The 22,046-nt window shown below is 41.8% G+C and overlaps 1 protein-coding gene across 1 annotated transcript in view; it reads right to left on the reverse strand.

Annotated features, from left to right (window-relative positions):
- LOC144366447 (SHC-transforming protein 3-like) overlaps positions 1–22,046 on the reverse strand; it is a 76,598-nt gene that overhangs the window by 276 nt on the left and 54,276 nt on the right.

Genomic DNA, 22,046 nt, shown 5'->3' on the forward strand with positions numbered 1-22,046 from the left:
CCCAGACCCTGGTCACTAAGTGCAGCTGGTCCCTTCAGTCCATTTCATCTGCCCACCCCTCGGAGACAGAGCCCTGAATGTCCCAGCACACTGCTCCGTGGACCCTGTCCACCTTGTTCCTCCATCCTGACCACACTGGGGCACAGCCTTCTCCAAACTATGCAGCCAGGGGCTACCCCACCTCCGACTTCATTCCCTCCCTCACAGAAGCTCCTGCCCAGCCTCCCTGCACTGGACCACGGGGTCTAAGGACTCCTGTGCCCTTCTCTCCCACAGGCACAGTTGTTGCCTGGCTGTGGAAGTGCTTCCCCCTGAGAACCTGGCTCAGCCTCAGCCTTGCGGACAGAACCTCCAGGGCCTCTCTCCCTCCACTCCTCCCAGGCCGGCCCCAGAGCATATACGCTGCCCTCACGGGGTGGGCCTGGCTGAGACAGGGGGGGCTGTGCTCCGTGTTCCTGGGCTTTCCGTTCTCGAGTGGAGCACGGTGTGTACCCCATGAACCTTTCCTGAATATACAAATGGGAGGTAGAAGAAGGGTTAGCACCCTGTTCTGCTCACTGGCCTGTACTGTGGTCCCTGGGGACCATAAGCCACCTCTCCCTAGAGTTGGTGACTTTTATTGCTATACCAGCTCACCTGAGAGCAGCTCAGCTTTGCTCCTTTGAAAAGTGGGAGGTGGGAAGTGGATGCCTGGCTGGACCCATGTAGCCCTCACAAGCCAGGATGCCCCAGTGCCCTGGCCTCCTTCTGCAACTTTAGGAGATTGCTCTTCACCAGCATGCATATGAGTTGTCAGGAGCTCATCCTCTCTCTGAGGTGTATGCACTGCAAAGCTCACCCAAGGTGCTCTGAGAAGTGCAAGCCACGTTCTCAGGGCTCTATCAATGAGCAGCTCAAGGTAACAGCAGAAGCTTTGAAATGAGGATATTTTCCCCTACATGATTTCCCTTCACCTTTCTCTGTAAGCCCTGGAGCAGGAAGAGACTTTCTGAGCTGCAGAGGCCCCTGCTCTGTGGGCATCCAGCCTCACCAATGATGAGATCCATGGGATGAGCATGGAAACAGATCTTTCCCGCAGGACTTCCCAGCACCTTCTCATGGAGAAGGTTGTTTAATTCTCTGGAAACTTCCTGGAATTTCTGACCCAAAAAAGAGACCCTGGGTGATGCATTGCTAAGTATTTAGAATCTGGGGCACTTAGAAACTCAGAGTAAGAGCAGTATTCTTTGGGTGTTGCCTTAACATTAACCCCTTGTTTCTATTTTTTTTTAAATAATATGTTAGTTCTGGAGGAACTGGGTGGACAAAGGAAGGACTATGACAGAAAGTGCCTGAAATTAGCCAGGCCAAGGCCCAAGCCACCTGAGGGGCATTCAGCAACCCCACGCCCAGGCCACAGCCCAGGACAGTCCCATCAGAAGCTGGAGGAGGGGGTGGTGATGGTCCCACAGTGGTTCCAACATGCTGCCAAAGCTGAGCACCACCAGGTGGTGTCTATGGTACACAGCTGGCCAACGACAGCACATAGAACAAGTCGTAATTTACTGTTAAATTAAATAAAAGGGTCAATCCACCTAATTCCTATAAATACTTGCTAGCACTTCAATCTGGCTCCTGCCCGGGAAACTTGCAGCCTCTAGAGCCATCTGTGTGGGTCCCCACATGGCACTAGAAATGCCAGGGGCTGATTAAAACCACCCAGCCCCCGGGACAAACCTAGGCTCCAGACACCTAAAAAGATTGTAACCCCTGACAACTCTGCAGGGCTCTGTGTAGCCAAGAGGAAATTAAAATGGAGAGGAAAACTTTCATTCTTATCAGGGTACAGAGAAGAGACCAAAAGAGGCATATATTTAAAAAGAAGAAAGGTCTAAGATCAGTAATCTAAGCTTCTACCTTAAGACACTAGAAAAAGAAAAGAGCAAATTAACCTAAAGTAAGCAGAAATAAAGACAGAAAATGAGAAGAGAAATTAGTGAAATTGAAAGCACGGAATCAATAGAGAAAATCAGTGAGACCAAAATATTAACAGAATTGTTGAGCTATTAGCAAGGCTAAGGAAGATGAGTGGTGGAGGGACAGAAATCACAAGGAAAAATGGAAGAGAGTCACTGATCCCATGAACATTAAAAATATGATAAGGGAATACTGTGAACAACTCTATGCCCATGAATTTGATGAACCTACATGACACAGTGGACCAATTTCCTGAAAGACACAATCTGCTAAAACTCACATGAGAAGAAGTAAATTATCTGAATAGGCCTACCCAGTAAAGAAATTGAATCAAAGGTTAATAACCTTCTCAAAAGAAGGCACCCGGCCCAGATGGGTTCATTGATGATTTCTTTTTCTTTTCTTTTTTTTTTTCAGAAAGCTTCAAGTTTTTTTTTTTATTTTACTATTTTTTTAAATACACAACAGCAGTGGAATGCATTACAATTCTTTGAGGAAAATTTATACTAACTTTCTAAAATGTCTTTCAGAAGATAGAATCAAAGAGAATACTTCCTGATTCATTCTATGAAGCCAGCATTACCGTAATACCAAAATCTGGCAAAGATATTATAGGAAAACCATAGAACAGTATCTCTGATGAACATATATGCAAAAATCCAAAAATATTATTGAATCAGATTCAACAATGTATAAAAATGTATACGTCACAACTGAGGGATTTATTTCAGATGTTTAAAGTTGGCACAAAATTAAGAATCCATATAGTATTTATTACATTAACAAGTTAAAGAAGAAAAAAAATCACATGACAATATCAATAGATACAGAAAAAGCATTTGACAAAATCCAACACCCTACATGATTTTTTTAAAAAAATCTCTCAATAAACGAGGGATAGAAGGGAAGATCCTAAACTAAAAACCTACAGCTAATATTATCACTAAAAGTGAAAAACCAAAGTTTTTCCAGTAAGATCCAGAACAAGGCAAGGATGACTTTTCTCACCATCCTTTCCACTATCATACTAGAAGTCCCAATGTCTTGCTCAATACAATAATAGAAGAAAAGGTATTCATATTGGCAAAGAAGAAATAAAATTACATTTGTTCACAGACTCATGATTAGTCTCTTAAGAAAATCTGAAAGAACCAACAACCAAAAAAAAAAAAAAACCTCCTTGAACTAATAAGCAATTATAGTAAGGTTGCAAGTTACAAGTTTAATACACAAAATTCAATCAATTTCCTATATATTTGCAACGAAAGCATAGAGTTGAAAATTAAACTACAATACCACTTGCATTAGCATCCCCCAAAAGGAAACATATAGGTATAAATCCAACAAAGCATATACAAGATCTATAGGAGGAAACCTATTAAAGTCTGATGAAGAAAATCAAAGAACTAAATATGGAGAAGGTATACAAGGAATTCCAAGGTATTCCATGTTTATGGATAGGAAAACTCAATGTGGTCAAGATGTCAGTTCTTTCCAAATTCATCTCTAGAGTCAATGCAAAATCAATCAAAATCCTTCCAAGTTATGTAGTATTGGCCAACTTTTTCTAAAGCTTATCTGGTTGGGGGGGAAAAGATCCAGAGTAGCTAACACAATACTGAAAGAGAAGAATTTGGAGAATTGTCTCAATTCAACTTCAGAAGTTACCACAAAGCTGTAGCAATCAAGACACTGTGGTATTAATCAAGAATGACAAATAGATCAATGGAACAGGACAGAGAGCCCAGGAACAGATCCATACAAACACTGTCAACTGAATTTTAGCAAGAAGCCAAGGAATCACAAGAGAAAAGACAGTATGAACATCTGTATTGTTATGGATAGGATATGAGGCCCCTCGCAAAAAAAAACTCACGTGTAAGACAGTGCAAGATATTCAGAGGTGGAATGATTGGGTTATGAAAACTGTCACCTAATCAGTGGGTTAATTCACTGATATGGATTAGTTGAGAGGTAACTATAGATAGGCGGGGTGTAGCTGGAGGAGGTAGGGCACTGGGGGTGTGCCTTTGAGGTTTATATTTTGTCTCTGGGGAGTGGAGCTCTCTCCCTCTTCCTGTTGCCATGTCCTGAGCTGCTGTCCTCTGTCATTCCTTCCACCATGATGGGCTTCATCTTGGGCCCAGAGCTAGGGAACAGGCTGATCATGAACTGAACCTCTGGAACCGTGAGCCAAGATAAACTTTTTTCCATCTTTCTTGTTGGGTCTTTTGGTCACAGCAATGAAAAAACTAACCAAAACACAGGGAGAAAAAAAAAACAGTTAATTTATCCAGAGACGGAACCTAAACTCTTTCAAACATTAACTCAAACTATATTACAGACTTCACTGTAAACCCCAACACTAGAAATTCAGAAAAATGGCAGACTAAAGGAACCTACGGTAACGGAGCTGCTCTCTGAGGCTGAGTCAAGACATGGTTCTGTAGCTGCAGGATGATACAGAGAAATTGTGGGAAAGTGCCGGAAGGCAACGCCAAGAGCCAGCAACCAGGTGAAACCCAGAAATACCAGTTTTTGGATTAGAAAGAGAATTAATAATAAAAAAAAAAAAACTAGAGTGCACCAGAGCCGGCACATCGTGGCCCAGAGGGAGGGGAATCTTTGTTCCCATAAACTAAAAGAAAGTTTCCCAGGGAATTTAAGAAAAGCAGGCTCTTCTGTCCAGCAAAATCACAATCTCAGCAGAAAAGGCACTCTGACCCCGAAAAGTGAGCAGGCGCAGGAGAGACCTGGCATGTGCCACCAGCTCTTGTGAGAGTGGAGAGGCAGCATCACCTGAGAAAGCTTCCTTGTTTCAACTTTCTGCACAGAAAATTAGAAATCTTGTAGCTTTCCTTCTCTTCCCCTCCTTCCTTCCCTCCCTCCCTCCCTCCCTCACTCCTCCCTCCCTCCCTCCCTCCACTGTCGTGGTCTTTTCTTGCACCCAAGACCCAGTGGCCACCCAGGCTTTACTTCTCACTGGATCAGTGGGTGCTCAAGCCATGAGTCAATCTGGGCTCAGGAGCGATACTGGGTGGTGACAGCAGTCACTGCTGCCATGGATCAGTCTTCAAAGAAGAGAAAAGAAAAGGGTGTTTTTATTTGAACAAGGGGCAAGGCTGACAAGGTATTGCGGTGGGTGGGTTTGGAGTCCCATGGGATGCTGCTGCCCGAAGCACCCCCTGGCAGGCTGACCACCGCCCCCAGGCCCAGAAGTGTGCGGAGGGTCTGCTGATGCCACCTGGGCACTCCCCACACACTCTCCCCAGCACGCAGACTAGCTCTCTTGGGACTGAGGATGCAGAACAGTCCTGATCAGTACCCAGGCCACTGGAGGGACTGGGCTGACCTCAGGGCCTGCTAGAACTACCCTCCCCTTCAGCACACAGACTCCCCAGCAAGACGGGCCCAGTTTGGGTCTGAGCTGACAGAGTACAAACAGCAACTTAATTGTGTCACAAACCACCTTTAGCTTAGGAACCCTAAAATCAAAGCCTCGGAGAGAAGTCTCTCCATTTCAAACACCTCAGCAAGGAGAAAACTGAATTTTTTTTAACTATTGTTGTTGCATTATAGATTATTGTATAAAGTATTTTCTTGTGTCTTACTTTACTATTTGTTGTTTCATAAGTCTATCCAATTTTGTGTATTTTTTCAATTAATTTGAGTTTTTTTCTTGACAAATCTTCTTCTTCCACACGTGTTCCCTTCTCTTTATCCTTCTTCTCTCCTCACTTTATCTGTTTCCATTCCCTCTCTCTCTTTCTTGCCTTTCTCCCTTCTTCCAATATAATTTAGCATTAAGTATGCGGCCATTAATGCCTAACTCTGCAACCTATTCTGTACTCTTTCTAACCCCCTTTTCTCATTGGTTAGTAGAGTTGTAGAATTATGATGTTTCTAAATGTATGATGCTATAATTTCTGCTCTTAGGTTTCCACTGTCACTTATTCTCTTTTCTCAAAGCCGGGCTAGTGGTACAACTAAGCACCTTCATTACACTGATTGGATGCTTTGAAGCTAAGAAATAAACTCAGCTCAGAGTTTATGGTAAAGAGATAACTGCTTCCTAAATAAGAAGAGGAGGAACGTCACAACAGATGCAAGAACAACAGAGAATGCCCAAAAACACGAGGAAACAAACCCCTGAGACATTTCCAAAAGTTTATAACCTCCAATCACTCAATCCACAGATATTGAAGTGATGAAATGCTGGATGGTGAATTTGAAAAGCTGATTGTTAAAATGACTGACCTGTGAATTAAAAGAAGATCTCAGGAATGAACCCAAAGAGCAAAAACAGGATATGAATGAGCATTTCAGTACAGAGACAGAGATTCTGAAAAAGAAACAATCAGAAGCCTTGGGAATGAAAGCCATAACTGAGTAAAAAACTCAGTTGAAAGTCTTGCCAACTGATTAGATTAAGTAGAAGATCATCTTGGAGCTTGAGGACAAGGTAGACAGACTTGAACATTCAGATGGTATTAAAGAAAATAATAAGAAACTATGATCAGAATAGATGAGAATAGATGGGACAACATTAAGAGACCAGACATCAGACTCACAGGTACTGAGAAAGGAGCTGAGACACAGCTTATTCAGTGAACTAATAGCAGAGAATATTCCACACCTTGAGGTTGAGATGGATATCCAGATACTGGAGGAATTTAGGATCACAGATAGACAAGACCAGAAAAGAGCCTCCCCATTATACATTTTAATTACAATGCCAAAATTCCAGGAAAAAAAGAAATAAGTTTAGAAGCTACAAGAGAGATAGCTGGGTTATATTTAAATGAAAATAACAGAAAATTTCTCTGATGAAACCCTTAAGTCCAGGAAGGCTTGGAATGATGTATTTCAAGACCTGAAAGAAGAAAAACAAAAACAAACAAACAAACACACACACACACACAAAAAAAAACCTGCCAATCAAGATTTCTATATCCAGCAAAAGTCTCCTTCAGAATCATAGAAGAAATAAAAACCTCCCAAGGTAAACATAAAGTAAAGGAGTTCATGACTAACACAAGAGCTCAGGAAAGGATAGGTTTCATCAGAATAGATAAGCAATTAGGATTGAAGCAAGCATTGCAAATAAATCAAAATGACAGGAAGTGATACAGACCTATCTACAATAACACTGAATGTAAATGGTCTAAATTCTCAATTAAAAGACATAGACTATCAGACTAGATTAAAAAACAAGACCCAAATTTATGATATCTGCAAGAAACACATCTCATAGGAAAAAACATCCACAGGCTGAAAGTATAAAGACAGAAAGGACATTCCATGCAACAGAAACTGCAAGCAAGCAGGAGGATCTCCTAAATCTGACAAGGAAAACTTCAAACCAAACTTAGAAGAGCCAAAGAAGATTATTATATACTGGCAAATGAAACAATCCGACAAGAAAATATAACAACAGTAAATATTTATGCCCTCAATATAGGTGCACCTAATTACATAAAACAAATGTTATTTGACATAAAGTCTCAGATAGATTCCAATACAGTAAAACTGGGTGATTTCAGTACACCTCAATCATAAATAGATAGGTAATTCAGTCATAAAATAAGCAAACACACTATAGTTAAAACATAATTTCAATCAAATGGACATAACAGGTATCTTCAGAATATTTCATTCAACAACAGCTAAATATGCTTTGTTTTCAGCTATTCATATAATCTTTATCAAAATAGATCATAATCTAGGCCACAAAGTAAGTCTTAACAGATATAAAAAAAGATGAAATAATTCCTTGCAATTTAGCAGATCATAATGGAGTGAAGTTAACAGTCAACAGCAAGAAAAAACATAGAAACTAAACAAACGAATGGAGACTGAACAGTCCACTTTTGAATGGTGAGTGGATCATTGAAGAAATTAGAGGAGAAATTTAAAATTCCTCAGAATCAAACAAGAATAGAAATACAATATACCCAAATCTCTGGAACATGGCAAAGCCAGATAGAAGAACAAAGTCAATTGGAATGAGTGTCTACTTTAAATCTGATAAAGATCTCAAAAAAATCATCTGCATGTCAAGATGTTAGATAAACAAGAGAAAACTCTTTTCAAAACCAGTATAAGCAAAGAAATAATAAAGACCAAAGCTAAAATTAATGGAATAGAAAGTAAACAGATACTAAAAAGGATAAATGAAACAAGAGACGGTTATTTGAAAAGACTGACAATATTGACAAACCCTTAGCCAAGCTAACCAAAAGAAAAAGAAGAAATAGTGCTACTGTGCCTCAGATTTTCCTATGAAACATAAAGGGGGGTATTTCCAAACTCAAAGCCACTATCGCCCTGATGGCCAAACCAGAAAAGGACATTTCAAGGAAAGAAAACTACAAACCAATATCCTTGACAAAGATAAATGCAAATATTCTTAATAAAATCCTAGCAAATCGAATTTTTTAAAAAACACATCACAAAGATTAAACCCCACGATTGGGTTGGTTTCGTTCCAGGGATGCAAAGATAGTTCAACCTAAGTAAATCAATGAACATAATATACCACAGAAACAGAACCAACTGCAAAATGAGGCTCATCTCAGCAGATGCAGAGATGGCCTGCAACAAAATTCAACAACTATACGTGATAAAAAACAAAAAACTAAAAAAAAAAAAAACCCTAAAGAGTCTAAGGACAGGGAAGAACTTGCCTTAACATTGTAAAGGCTGCATAAGACAAACTCAAAGGCAGTTCTATAACAAATGAAGAAAAATAAAGGTCTGTCCTCTAAACACAATAAGGATGTCCACTCTCACCTCTCCTATTCAATATGGTACTTGAAGTTTTACCCAGTGCAATCAGGTAGGAGAAGGAAGAAAAGGGGACTAAGAAACAGGAGAGGATGGAGTCCAATTGTTGTCGTTGGCCGATGAAGTGATCCTTTACTTTGAAGATCCTAAAAGCTCCACCAGGAAATTTCTAGAGCTGATAAACAAATTCATCCAAATAACAGGATACAAAGTGAACCTAAAAAGCTAATAGCTTTTTTACACCCCAATAGTGGATCTGCTGAGGAAGAAATCGGGGAAAAAAATTTCATTCACAATAATGTTAAAAAAATTAAATAATTTGGAGTAAGTCTAATGAGAAGTAAAAGACCTTTATGAAGAAAACTACAGAACACTGGAAAAAGAAATCAAAGAAGACACTAGAAGACCGAGAGACCTCCCAGATTCAGGTGCAGGCAGAATAAATATGGTTAAAATGGCCAGACTGGGCTGGGATTGTGGCTCAGCAGTAGAGCGCTCGCCTAGCATGGGCGGGACCTGGGTTCGATCCTCAGCACCACATAAAAATAAAGGCATTGTGTTGTGTCCATCTACGCCAAAAAATAAATTTAAAAACATGGCCATAGTACCAAAAATGATTTACAGATTCAATGCAATCCTCCTCCAAATACCAAAGATATTCTTCTCAGAACTAGAAGAAAAAGAAAAAAAAAAGAACAGTCCTAAAATTGCTCTCTGGAGGTATGTGTGACCTTCTAAGGACAGGTGGGAGTTGGGGAGGTACACAGTGGGAGTTTGGGTGACCCACAGAGCTGCAGGCCTGGTTTGACCTCACATACTTTGTGCTGAACTAATACGCCCTTGCAAGAGATAGAGGCCACCAGACCAGCCCTTGGGAATGCTAATTGCTAACAGAATCATGTTTGTAACTTTTGGTCGAACTGTAGGGGAAGTACAGTGGTCCTTCAGCATCCAAAGGGTCGATCCAAAGAGATGCCAAAATCTATGGGATGCTCAAGTCCCTTCACATAAAAAGGCACAGAATTTGCATATAATGTATCTATAGCCTCCATTAGACTTTAAATCATCTCTGGATCACCTATAGTATCTATGACCTTGAAAATGCTAAGTAAATTCTCATTATATTACATTGTATGATGATGATTAAAAAAAAAGATCTGTGTGTGTTTAGTAGAGGCGCAATTTTATCTTCTGAATATCTGCACTTGGTTGAATCTGCAGACGTGGAACACATGGATATAGAGGTCATCACAATCCATTCCAGCTTTAAAACTGTGTCTCAGGAGTTGGGCCACCAGATAGAATCTCTCTCATCCCTGTCCGAGGGGCTCTCTCCATCTCCCAAATTGACCCCACCTGTGGAAGCCCAGACTGTTGTGGGTTGTGTGTGGCCTCCACGAGTCCTCCAGGTCACCAGCTGATGAGTTCCTCAAGAAACCACAAAGAAGTCCTCATCCAGCTGCTAAACAGGGGGTGCTGGGACCACCACACTCAGTGTCCCCAAAGCCATCTGTCTCCACAGATCCCTGAGTGACCACAGACAGGACCCATTCCATTCACAGAAGGGAGGACCCATGTCCAAGGACACCAGCCAGGAACGGTCACAGCTGTTCCACAAATCAACTCCATATTTTTGTAAAACTCCACAAATCAGAGCAAAGTTGGAGAAGAGGAGGAAGTACAGGCAGGAAGTGCACAGTGTACTCTCCCGGGGACCTGCCTAGGTCCAAAGCAGAGGCCTGATGCTCACCTGCCTTGGGCCCTCCCAAGCGAGGTTCCTCCAGCTCCTGCAAGGTGGAAACTGTCTGCTTCTAGCGCCCCCTTGTGGCTAGAATGGCAAAATGGTGGGGGAATTTGAAAATCTCCAGTTGGAAGGTTTCTTCGACATTTGTTTAGTCTCTAGAAACATTTTCTTCTTCATCATGGAAAAACTTTGTCACACAGAGCCTTATGTGGACACCTAATATGCAAAAGCCAGGAAGAAGGCAGGAGGGGCAGGCCTCAGAGCACTCCCAGGACTTGGAGATGGATCTTCCCACCCAAGATCTCCAGTGGATAGGGAAGTCCCACAACTGGCCCAGGGTCAGAGGTGACTGCCATAATCTCCAGGTTTTTTCAATAATCAACAAAGCACAATGCCAACAACAGGAGACAGCACACCTAAATGACCCACTCCTGTGTTTCAGTGATCACACAAAGCAATTCCGCTGAACAGAGAACTCTACCCCCATCCCACCCCACAACAGAGATGGACCATGATTTTATCAGAATTAGACCCCCTTCTGAAGCCCCAAGCAGGAACCTGCATAACCTCAGGCACTGTCCAAAGGCCTTGACCTTCTCCAGGGACACAGACTCCTGGGGATGAAGACTCCTGGGGATGCAAGGAGACCAAGATGCGGGGGTGAGGGGAGCCACCCCTACCCCACTGCCCTTAGGCACATGGCCTTCTCCATGCCCACTGTGTCCGCCTGGCTGTGGCTCTTCAGCTGAGCTTGCCTTCTTAGGGAGGAGTGGGCACAGGCTCTCTGGAAGTGACCCAAGCCATCCTGGAGTGGAGCAGCCGGGGTCTTCGACACAGCCAGCCACCTGTGTGGTGAGATCTGATGGGTCTTCAGGGGCAGCTAGTGTGATAAGGTCTGTCAGCGAGGTCTCTGAGCTGCTTATGATTTTTCTAATCATTTCAGGAAGAGTCTGAAAGTACAGAAAACTCGGATTCTACAGACAAAAGTTGAGTGCAGTGGGAAAGAACCAAGTCCCGGGTATCCAAAAGGCTGGGTTTATTTGGGACCAAAGATTCCCGAGAGCCCAAGGAACAACTCAGAAGTGGTGGGACATAAAAATAACTCAGGGTGGAGGAGGCTGCTCACTTTGTGGCCACTGGTAATGAAGAAGAGAGACAGGGAAGGGCCGGGATCCCCATCTTCCCTCTGAGGGCATCCCCCTGCCCCCACCAATGGCCTCACTTCCTCCCACTAGGCCCAGCCTCCTGGGGGGTCCACTACCTCCAATAGTGCCCGGCTCTGGACTAAGTCTTTAACACACAGGGCTTTGGAAGACATTCCGGATCCAAACTGTCGCACTGCCTGTTCTCACCTACCTTCCAGAAACTTAGGTAGAAATTAATATTTCCAAGTTCATTCGTCCACATGCCTAGATTACCCACTCTTGTGTTTCAGGGATCATGCAAAGCAGGACAGGATCAGAAGGGACTGCCATGCAAGAGAAAGGTCACTGTGCTTGGGCTTGAATCTTTATTCTGCTAATGGGCTCTGTTCTTGGCAACTTACCTAACATGTCCTTCCCCCTCTTTAAAAGAGTGTGTTAACTAGACCCAGGTTCCTCCACTCGAGTGACATGTGCCCTGTTGGTCTGGTGAAAGCTCCTGCTGGCGACCCCTCACTCGGGGTTTCTGGCCAGCAGGTCTGGGCAGGCTCTGACAATCTGCATGTCTGAGCAGGTTCCAGATGGTTCCAAGCTGCTGGACAGGAGAGCCACTCTGGAGACTGCTGAACTAGCATAAGGGCTCAAAGTCCTGTCCACTTCGTTTTGTGAATTGGAATCAACACACCTGCCCAAGTCATTCAGTCCCTCCCGGGATCCAGAGGGAACAAAGGGCCCTTCTCCACTGACCATGTGAACATCCTGGTGGGCCCAGCCCTTTCTTCCTGGGTGCACCATGGCACCTGCGCATGAAGCGGGAGCTCTGGCTCATTCGCCACCTTCCTTGCCCATGACTCCCAGGAGAAGCATGCTGCTCTTGTGACAAGTGACAGGAAGACAGTTTTGAGTACCTGCTGCATCCTGGCCGGTCCCCTTCTAATGGTGCCCCTGATGGCAAGGACATGCCCTTTCTGTGGAGTGTCTGTCATGTGTCCTACTTTACAGATAGGACTGTTGTCATCGTGACAAGATGAACATACACTGAGCACAGGGCACGACTGGGGGGTGCTCAGGACGTGGCCGCTATTGCTCTTCTCTCACCACACTCGGCACATTAGCGTCACCCTGGATGGGATGTGAGTCCTGGGAAGAAGTGACCAGAGCAGGTAGGTGTTGGGGAAGAAAGGACAGCTTTCTGGGCTATTTGGGGGCCATTTGATGAGCATTTGGAAGAGGAGCACACAGAGACAGGATGGGGCAGCTGAGGCTGCCCGCCTGGACTGGGGGAAGGACTCCAGAAGGCCCTCCGGCGCCTGGAGTGAGGAGCAAGCTCCCTCTGCCTGCGGCTTGGCTTGCATTGCCTAGGCAATGTCCAAGTGGAGTCACCTGCAGGCAGGCAGAAGTCCCACTTAAGGATTTCTCACTAACAAGTACACTCAGTCGGTGACAACATGATTGCAATGACAAAGGGTGACACCAGCGTGGGCAAAGCTGCCCTGATGGAAACCCAGATTCCCTGGGAACAGCTGGCACAAGCTGCTGCAGCCCTTTCTCTAAATTCCTGGCTTTGTGTGGATCCACTGGGGGGGCCCTGCCCCCACCCAAGATCCAAGAGCCTGAATCCAGACTAAGCAGCTGGGACGCAGATCAAAAGCAGAAGCCCTGCCCTGGCCTCTGCTGGGTCCAAAGGTCCTTCCAGGAGGCAGTGGTTGGGCCACAGTGCTGACCCCACCCTCCCTCTCCATGTCAGGCATCCGGCCTGAGACCTGGTACACCCATTGCTCGCACCCTCCTCCCCTGCCCCAGGAGAGCACTCAGTTTTCCCCCAGATTGTGAGCTTGACCCTGAGTCTCTGCAGGGGTGTGGAGGGGTGGGGGGTGGGGGGCCTGATGTTCACCCCTCCCCTGCTCCCCTGGGCTCTCTGAACAGGAGGTCCTGGAGAGGAGGATTTGGTCTGGTTCCCCCACTAGCCCCTTTCCTTCTGGTATAATTTCCCAGGCACTAAGAAGACCTCATCATCCCCAGCTTTGCTCAAGAGTATACAAAGTCTACTTCTGACAATAGAGAATATAAGAAAATAAATAAATAAAAATAAGAGAACTGACCCTGGTGATCCAACAGGAAATTCATAGAGAACTATCACCAATCAGATCCAGAGGAGAGAATCTGTGGACACATTATCTCCAACCTCCCCCAGGGACTGGACGCACTGGCCCTGGCCATTTGCATCATTTCAGAGAGAAGGAGGGGAAAGCTCCTTAAGGACTGAGTGAGGAAGATGCTAAAATCTAGCTGTTTTCGTGTCTTTCATTTTGCCTGAGTGTGGTGAGCCGTTTCAGCGGACCGTGGCCGCCATTACAAGATGGCGCCGGCTTCCCCTGTGGATTGCGACAAACAACTCCTTATTAGAGAGAGTTGGCGCGTCATTGTTTAACACCCTATGAGAAAGGTCCACGTGGCGGCTTTGCATTGGGGCTTGGTGTGCTTTATTAAGTGTGGGAGGCGCGAGCAGAGGGAGAATGCTTGAAGACATGTCTGAGTAAAGGCCTGAATAAACTGCTGAGAGAAGATTCCTGAGTCGTGTCTTCCTTGCGGGCAAGAGGTCACGACACCTGAGTTTGAAATCCTTCCTAGAATATATGGTATGTGAAGCCCTGAGAATTCAGGATCAGTTAGGAATTCCCCTACTCCCCCTTCCTGTACCCAGTAAAGAGACAAAGGAAGAATCAACTTCTAAAAAGAGAAGGAGGGGAAGAATGTGGGTGATGGGCTAACCAAAAGCCAGAAGCCTGCTGAGAGCCAGGAGGAGCCCTCTAGAATGTGGTCGGGGCTTATGGTCATCTGTCCCCCAGGCAGAAGGGTCCTACACTCCAAGTGCACTGGGCTGCAGGCACAAACCCAGCCCCTCCCCTTCCTCGCCTCCTTACAGCAGAACCAGCACTTTATGTTCAGAGAAGAGGTCAGGGAATATTGATTCAGAGAAGTCAAACATGCTGCTTGGGAAGAATTAGGCCTGAAGGAGAACGAAGGTGAGCCCAGGTAGAAGCCTCTTGAGACATACCCAGGCTCAAAAGTCCCAGCCCCCCCCATGTTTTTCTAATCTAAGAGGCAAAGCCCTTGCATTCCTCCCCTCTGTCCTTCCTCCCATCCCAACACACACATACACACACACACACCACACACACACACATACACACACATACACACACACATACACACACACACATACACACACACATACACCACACACACACCACATACATACACATACACACACATACACACACACCACACACACACACACACACACACATACACACCCCCACACACACACATACACACACACACATACACACACACACCACACACACACACACATACACACACATACACACACACACACCACACACACATACACACACATACACACACACACATACACACACACCACACACACACATACACACCACACACACACATACACACACACCACACACACATACACACACACACCACACACACACATACACACACCACACACACACACACACATATATACCACACACACACACCACACACATACACACACCACACACGTACACACACACATACACACACACGCACACACACAATCTCAGTCACTCTTCTAAAGCCCGGGACAGATGAGAGGGAAGGAGAACTGTTTACCTAGCAGAGAAGACCAACCCCGGGTGATCAGCCCAGCCTCTCCCCCTAAACCTCGCAGTGAAAGCAGCGTTAAGGTTGGATTCATGACCACATCATTACAGAACAGGAAGGGAAAGAAAAAGCTAAATATTTTCAGAAAAGAGTGTCGCCCCAAGGAATGAAAGAGCCACTGTTGCATGGAGCTGGTCCAGGGGTGTAGCCCAGTGGTAGAACACTTGCATGGCAGGCACCAGGCCCTGGGTCTGATCCCGAGCACTGCATTAAAAAATAATCATTAAAGAAAACAAAAAAAAAAAAAACATAAGCACTGTGAGAAGAAAGACCCTAGTGAGCAAATCAACACCAGCCTCAGAAGATGACTTGGAAAACAGAAAACAAGAATTGAAGTCATATTAATAGCATGAAAAAAATCAAAAAGATACTGACTGCATCCTCAAAAGAATAAAGTGCATAAAAATTAAACAGGACAAAAAAATCTTTTAAAAATTAAATATGTAATCTATAAAATGATATGAATATGAATATATGTAAAACATGCAGAGACAGATAACATAACATTTATGAGGTAGTCAATAAAAGCCCCCAGAACATAGAGAAAAGTTTCAAAGAACTAGAAACTTAAGAGAAACACAGGGTGAGTCCAGGAGGAGAAACTTCTCATCTATATGTTCAGGGAGGAATTGATGTAGAAAACAGGAAATTACCAAATAAATGGTTTGTGAAACTTGCTCTGATTTACAGAGAAACACAAATCTTCAGATATAAAGAGTTATCAAGTTTCCAGAAAATGGAATGGAAGAAGTTCCACACTTAGATTCATGACTATAACATGACAGATATAATGAAAAGAGAAAAAGCTGAATGTTTTCCAGGAAAAAAAAATGTAACCAGAAGGGTAAAGACTCAGATCAGTCATACTATGATGAACAATACTGTGAATCAAAAGTGACTTAAAGACACATTTTCAGACTTGTGAGAAGGAGAAAGTCTATTTGCTACACCTGTTCTGAGAACGACAATCAAGTAAGCAATCCAGTAAAATGTGACTGAATGCCAAGAAAGAAGAGTTGAGATAACAACACACGGAAACTCACCAAGGTTCAAGGAAAATGTGTCTCTAGAGTGAGGAATTCGCTTTAGAAACATATTAGTCCACTTCAGAAGAAGTCTGTCTGTCTTCATGTGTGTTCCAAACAGGAAAGGGGATGATCATGATGCTGAATAACAGTGACCACATCGAGAGAAAAACAGCTTTCTTCTCTCCAGAAAAGCACATTTAGAAACTTCAAAATTAACTTATTAAAAAAGCAGTTGCATAATAGAGTACATATATAACACAATGTTGGGCCTGACATATAGGAATGTGATATAACATCTTTGCCAATAATCGCACAAAGAGAGTGGGTTGCAGTAAATCTAGTTTGACTGAGAAAACTTCAGATGGCAAAATAATAATTATACCATGTATTGTTGGGCTTGTAACATTAATAGATACGGTATGTATGGCAATAATTCCTCACAAGGGAAAAAGAACAGAGCTTCATAGGAGGGATGTTTTTGTAGATCACAAAATTAAGCTAGTATAAATTTGAAGGTAATTCTGGCAAGATAATGTATGTGGAACAATCACTTAAAAAGATTCAAAGGCATAATGGAAAAATGATTAAAAAGAAAAAGGCAAAACAGAAGGTACTAGGGAATAAAGATAATCAACTTATGTGCACATGTATAAAAATGGTATAATAAATCTCATGATTATGTACATAATGTACCAATAAAAAGATATAATGTGTTGATCAGAAAAAAATTAAAATGCTACATTATAAAATATTCACTTAATGCAAAGGTAAAGAAGGAATGTGGACCAAAAAAGACATGAGACATGTAAAATACAAAAAAGTAATACAGCAGATGTAAATCTAGTCATATCAATAATGATGGCATTAAATGTTAGTGAATGGATACAACAATGCAAAGGCAAAGATTATCAGAATATATAAGGAAAAATCATGATATAACTAAATGCTGTCTGAAGGAGACATGTTTTAGATCCAAAGATACAAGCAAATTGAAAGTACAGGGCAGAAAGGGGTGTATTATGCAAATAGCAGCCTTGAGAAAGCTTGAGTGCATATATTAATACTGGGCTTCAAAACAAAAATGTTACTACAGATGAAGAAGAACATTTAGTAAAAGGTCACCCTGTTAGAGGACATAGAAATCATAAACATATATGCACTCAATAACAGACCACCAAAATACATGAAGCAAAACTAACAGAAATGGGGAAAGAGAGACAAATCAACAATAACAGTTAGAGACTTCAATACCCTATTTTTAATAATGGGTAGAACAACGAGGCAGAAGACTAATGAGGAAATAGAAGACTTGAACAGCCCTAAAAACCAATTAGACCTATTTGGTATTTATGAAACACTCCATCCAACAATAGAATATACATTCTTCATATATGATTGCCAATTTGATATTTAGATAAAATGGAAAAATTCCTAGACAGGCACAAAGTATCAAAACTGACACATGAAGAAATAGATAGCCTATTGAACTATAATGATGAAGAGAATTAGTACTCAAACTACCCGCCACCAAAAAGTTAGGACCAAATGGCTTCACTACTAAGCTTTGCCAGCCAAGAATCTAAGGAAGAATTCACCAATTCTTCACAAACTCTTCCAAGAAGTGAAAGACAAAACACTTCTAAACTCACTTTGTGAGTTCTGTAATACCCTGATAGCCAAAACCAGACAAAGATACCATAAATAATAATAATAAAACTCTACAGATTCCCTTATGCATATGGATGGGGAAAATCCTCAAAAAATACTGGCAAGCCAAATCTAGGAAATAATAATAGAAAGATTATACATCCATGCCCAAGTGAAATTTATTCCAGGAATGCAAGGGTTAACATCTGAAAATTAGTTAGCATAACACAGAAATTATAAATCAAAGACACACACAAAAAAATTAACAGACATAGAAAATAATTTGACAAAATCCAACACTACATGTGTGAAAAGAAAGACTCAACAAACCAGAAGTAAAATGATTTTTTTTCAACCTGATAAAGGGTATACACAAAAATCCCAAAGCTAACATACTTAATTGTGAAAAATTAGATGTTTTCAGTCACAAGACAAGAGGTCTGCTCTTGCTACTTCTATTTATCATTGTAGTGGAACTTGTAGCTAAGGTAATCAGGTAATGCAGAGAATAAAAGGTATCCAAGCTGGAAAGGAAAAAAACAAAACTCTATTTGCTGATAACAAGATCTTTACATAGAAAATTCTAAACTATCCATTAAAATATTAAAACCAATAAATGACTTCAGCATAAGTTTGTAGGATACAAAATCAATAGGCAGAAATCAATTATGTTTCCATACACTTGCAACGAATAGTCTGAAAAATGAAATCGAGAACATTAGAGAACATTCATAAGAACTTTCTGAAATAAAATGCTTAGAAGTAAAATTAACAAAAGAAGTGCAAAACTTATACTCTGTAAACTAAAAATATTATTAAAAACTAAGAAATACATAAATAATTGGGAAGACATGTCTCTATTATCGTTTGGAAGACTTAATTGTTAAGACATCACTATTCCCCAAATTGATCTATAGATTCAATGTAATTCCCATCAGAATCACAACTGACCTCTTTGTAGACATTGACAAGTTATTCTAAAGCTCATATGGAACTGCTAGAAACCTCAAATAGCAAAACAATCCTGAAAAAGAATAATAAAGTGGATGGACTCACCTTTCCTGATTTAAAAACTTTCTGGAAAGCAATTGAAATCAATATTATATGGTACTGTCCCAAGGATAGACATCCAGACCCAGTGAATCAATTTGAGAGTCCACAATACAATATACTTCAATGATCAACTAATTGTCAGTAGTGGTGCCAGCAATATTCAATAGGGAAAGAACAGTCTTATCAACAAATGATGGGAAGACAACTGAATATTCACAAGTAAAAGAATAAAGCTGAACCATTACATTACACTGTATATACGAATTAACATAAAACGAATCAAAGGCTTAAATGTAAGCACTAAAACTATAAATTCTTTGAAGAAAATATAGAGGTGAATCTTTGTGACCTTGGATTCGAGAAAAGACTCAGGTATAACATAAAAAACCTGAGCACAAAAGAAAAGATAAAATTAATTTTCTCAAAATTTAAAATTTTCATGCTTTAAAGGACAGCATCAAGAAAGTGAAAAGATTACTTGCAGGATGAGAAAATAAATAATGACAAGTTATATAACTGATAATGGACTTGTCTCTAGCATATATAAAGAACATTTAGAATGTAATAATAAAATATAATCCAATTAAAACAAATGGGCAAAGGATCTAAATAGACTTTTCTGTAAGAAAGATATGGTCAATAAGAAAATTAAGAGTTGCTCAACATTGTTACTAATCAGAAAAATGTAAATCAAAACCACAATGAGATATAACTTCCTACTCACCAGGAGGGGTAGAACCATAAAGGGTGGTAAATTGTTGGAGAGCTTGTGGAGAAATCAAAGCCTTTATGTGGTGTCAGCTGGAGTGTAAATTGGGACAGTCACCTTGGAAAATTGTTGGGTAGTTTCTCAAAAAATAAAGAAAAGATGGAGTTTCTCAAGAAATAGTGTCTACCATATGACCTAACAATTCCATTGCTGGCTATATATCAAAGAAAAATGAAAATATAAGCCAGCACTAACTATAAAAATATTTATAGCAGCATTATTACTAACAGCCAAAATGTGGAAACGACCTGAGCATTCATCAACAGACGAATAATAAAACAAAAAGTGATCTACCCATACAATGGATATTAATGATTTAACTATAAAAAGAAAATCATACAAATATATGCTAGAGGTTGGGTGAACCCTGAGAACATTATGCTGATTGAAAGAAGCTGGTCACAAAAGTTCACAGGTTACATTGTTATGGACCAGGTTATATGGGCAATGACCAAACAGACCCATTTTACCCTGAGACTCCAAATCATGTAAGAAATGCTTCTCTTGTGGGAAAGCCCCACCTCTGTGCCCATTAATAGTTACCCAGCATAGTGTACTTGGGAACACAAAATAGCAATTCTTATACAATGTAAAATTGTTCTCTTTGGTTTCTATTTTTCTTGGGCAATGTATCTTATCAGAGATTCATTGTCTAGACGTTAGTAACCATTCTCTAACTTGTTCTCAACTAGGGTCATTTTGACCCACTTCCCTTCTGCTGGCTTGCTGCTATGCCAACCAGGAAAGTCTTGTGGGAAATACCAGTGTACCCATTGCACTGTCTCACTAACTGCCCAATTCAGCTTTTGTACCTGCTTGCTTGCTGCTGCTTCAATCCAGATGTGGTTTTTGAATATCCTAAAATGCTCAGGCTTGGGGCTGTTCCTTGCAGAGATGGTAATGGGTCCTGTGGGGAGTAGTTGCAGGCCTGGGGCTAAATAAAGACTTTTCAATTAGACACAACTAGGACTTGGTGTGTTTTCTGAGCGACCAGCCCCACAAGAATATTATTTTATTCATATTAAATTCCAGAATGGAAAACCTATAGGGATAGAAAATATTCCTAAAAGGTCTGTGTGAGTGAGGAGAATTGGAGGTCAGTGGGTTTTAGCTCAATCAGATGATGTTTCTTTTGATGGTGATAAAAATGTCCTAAGATTGACATTGGTGATGAATGCAAATATAAATGAATTTACTGAAAACCATTTTACTAAAAACCAAATATGCTAAATACCCATTTTAAATGAGTATGCTATGTAGATTATATTTCAATGAAGTAACAGTAAAAAAAATCTCTCTACTCCAAGTTTACCAAAAATACAGGAAAAAGAGACAAAGGAACAAATTAAATAATGTCACAAGGAAGCAACTGCCAACTGCAGGGTATTCTACAGACAAAAGTTTCAATTAAAAAAAAATCACTGGTATAGAAAGAAAACAGAAGGAAAGCTGCCATGCAATAAAATTGTGTCAAAAGACAACAAAATTCAAGTGCATACCACATTTGGATGCTGATTCCAACAAGTTCATAATAAAAAGAACATCTCTGAGACAACTACAAAAAATGAATATGGACTGGGTATTGGGTCACACTGATAAGTTATTCTTAGTTTTGTCAGATGAACGATGACGTTGTAGAACTGTGAGGAAGGTTCTATAGGTGAACATGCATTCTGAAGTTATTTACAGGAGACATGGCGAGGGGTAGGCTTTGTGCACACTACAGAATACTTTGTACATTCCCTCCTTTGTCTTCCTTTCTACTATTTTTCTTTCTCAAATAATCAGTCCTAAAGGGAAGCAGGATATCCATGCTCTGGAGAGTGGAGGTAGCCACTCAGACCCACATTGGGTTCAGACTATAGGAAGAGCGGGTGCCCAGGGTAGGGAGGACCAGCACAGAGTATCCGAGGCCAAGAGGAGGGAGGGGAAGGCGTCTTTGCCCAGGAGAAGGCTACGCAGCCAACGTGGGATGTCAGAGTCCCAAGACGGAAGGGGACATCTAGGTGAGAGGGGGACGGGTGTGGGGTGTTAGAGCATGGATAGGGGACAGTGGGACAGGAGCAAGGGTCTCCCTGAGGAGGGGCGGCAGGCAAGACAGGAGAGGGCTTCCATATAGGGGCCTAGACAAAAAAAAAAGTCAAGCTATCAGGGGTGATGGGATCAGGTAGCTCACTGCTGGGGAT

The sequence above is a fragment of the Ictidomys tridecemlineatus genome, chromosome 9 (assembly GCF_052094955.1).
Source record: "Ictidomys tridecemlineatus isolate mIctTri1 chromosome 9, mIctTri1.hap1, whole genome shotgun sequence".
NCBI classification, from domain to species: Eukaryota; Metazoa; Chordata; class Mammalia; order Rodentia; family Sciuridae; genus Ictidomys; species Ictidomys tridecemlineatus.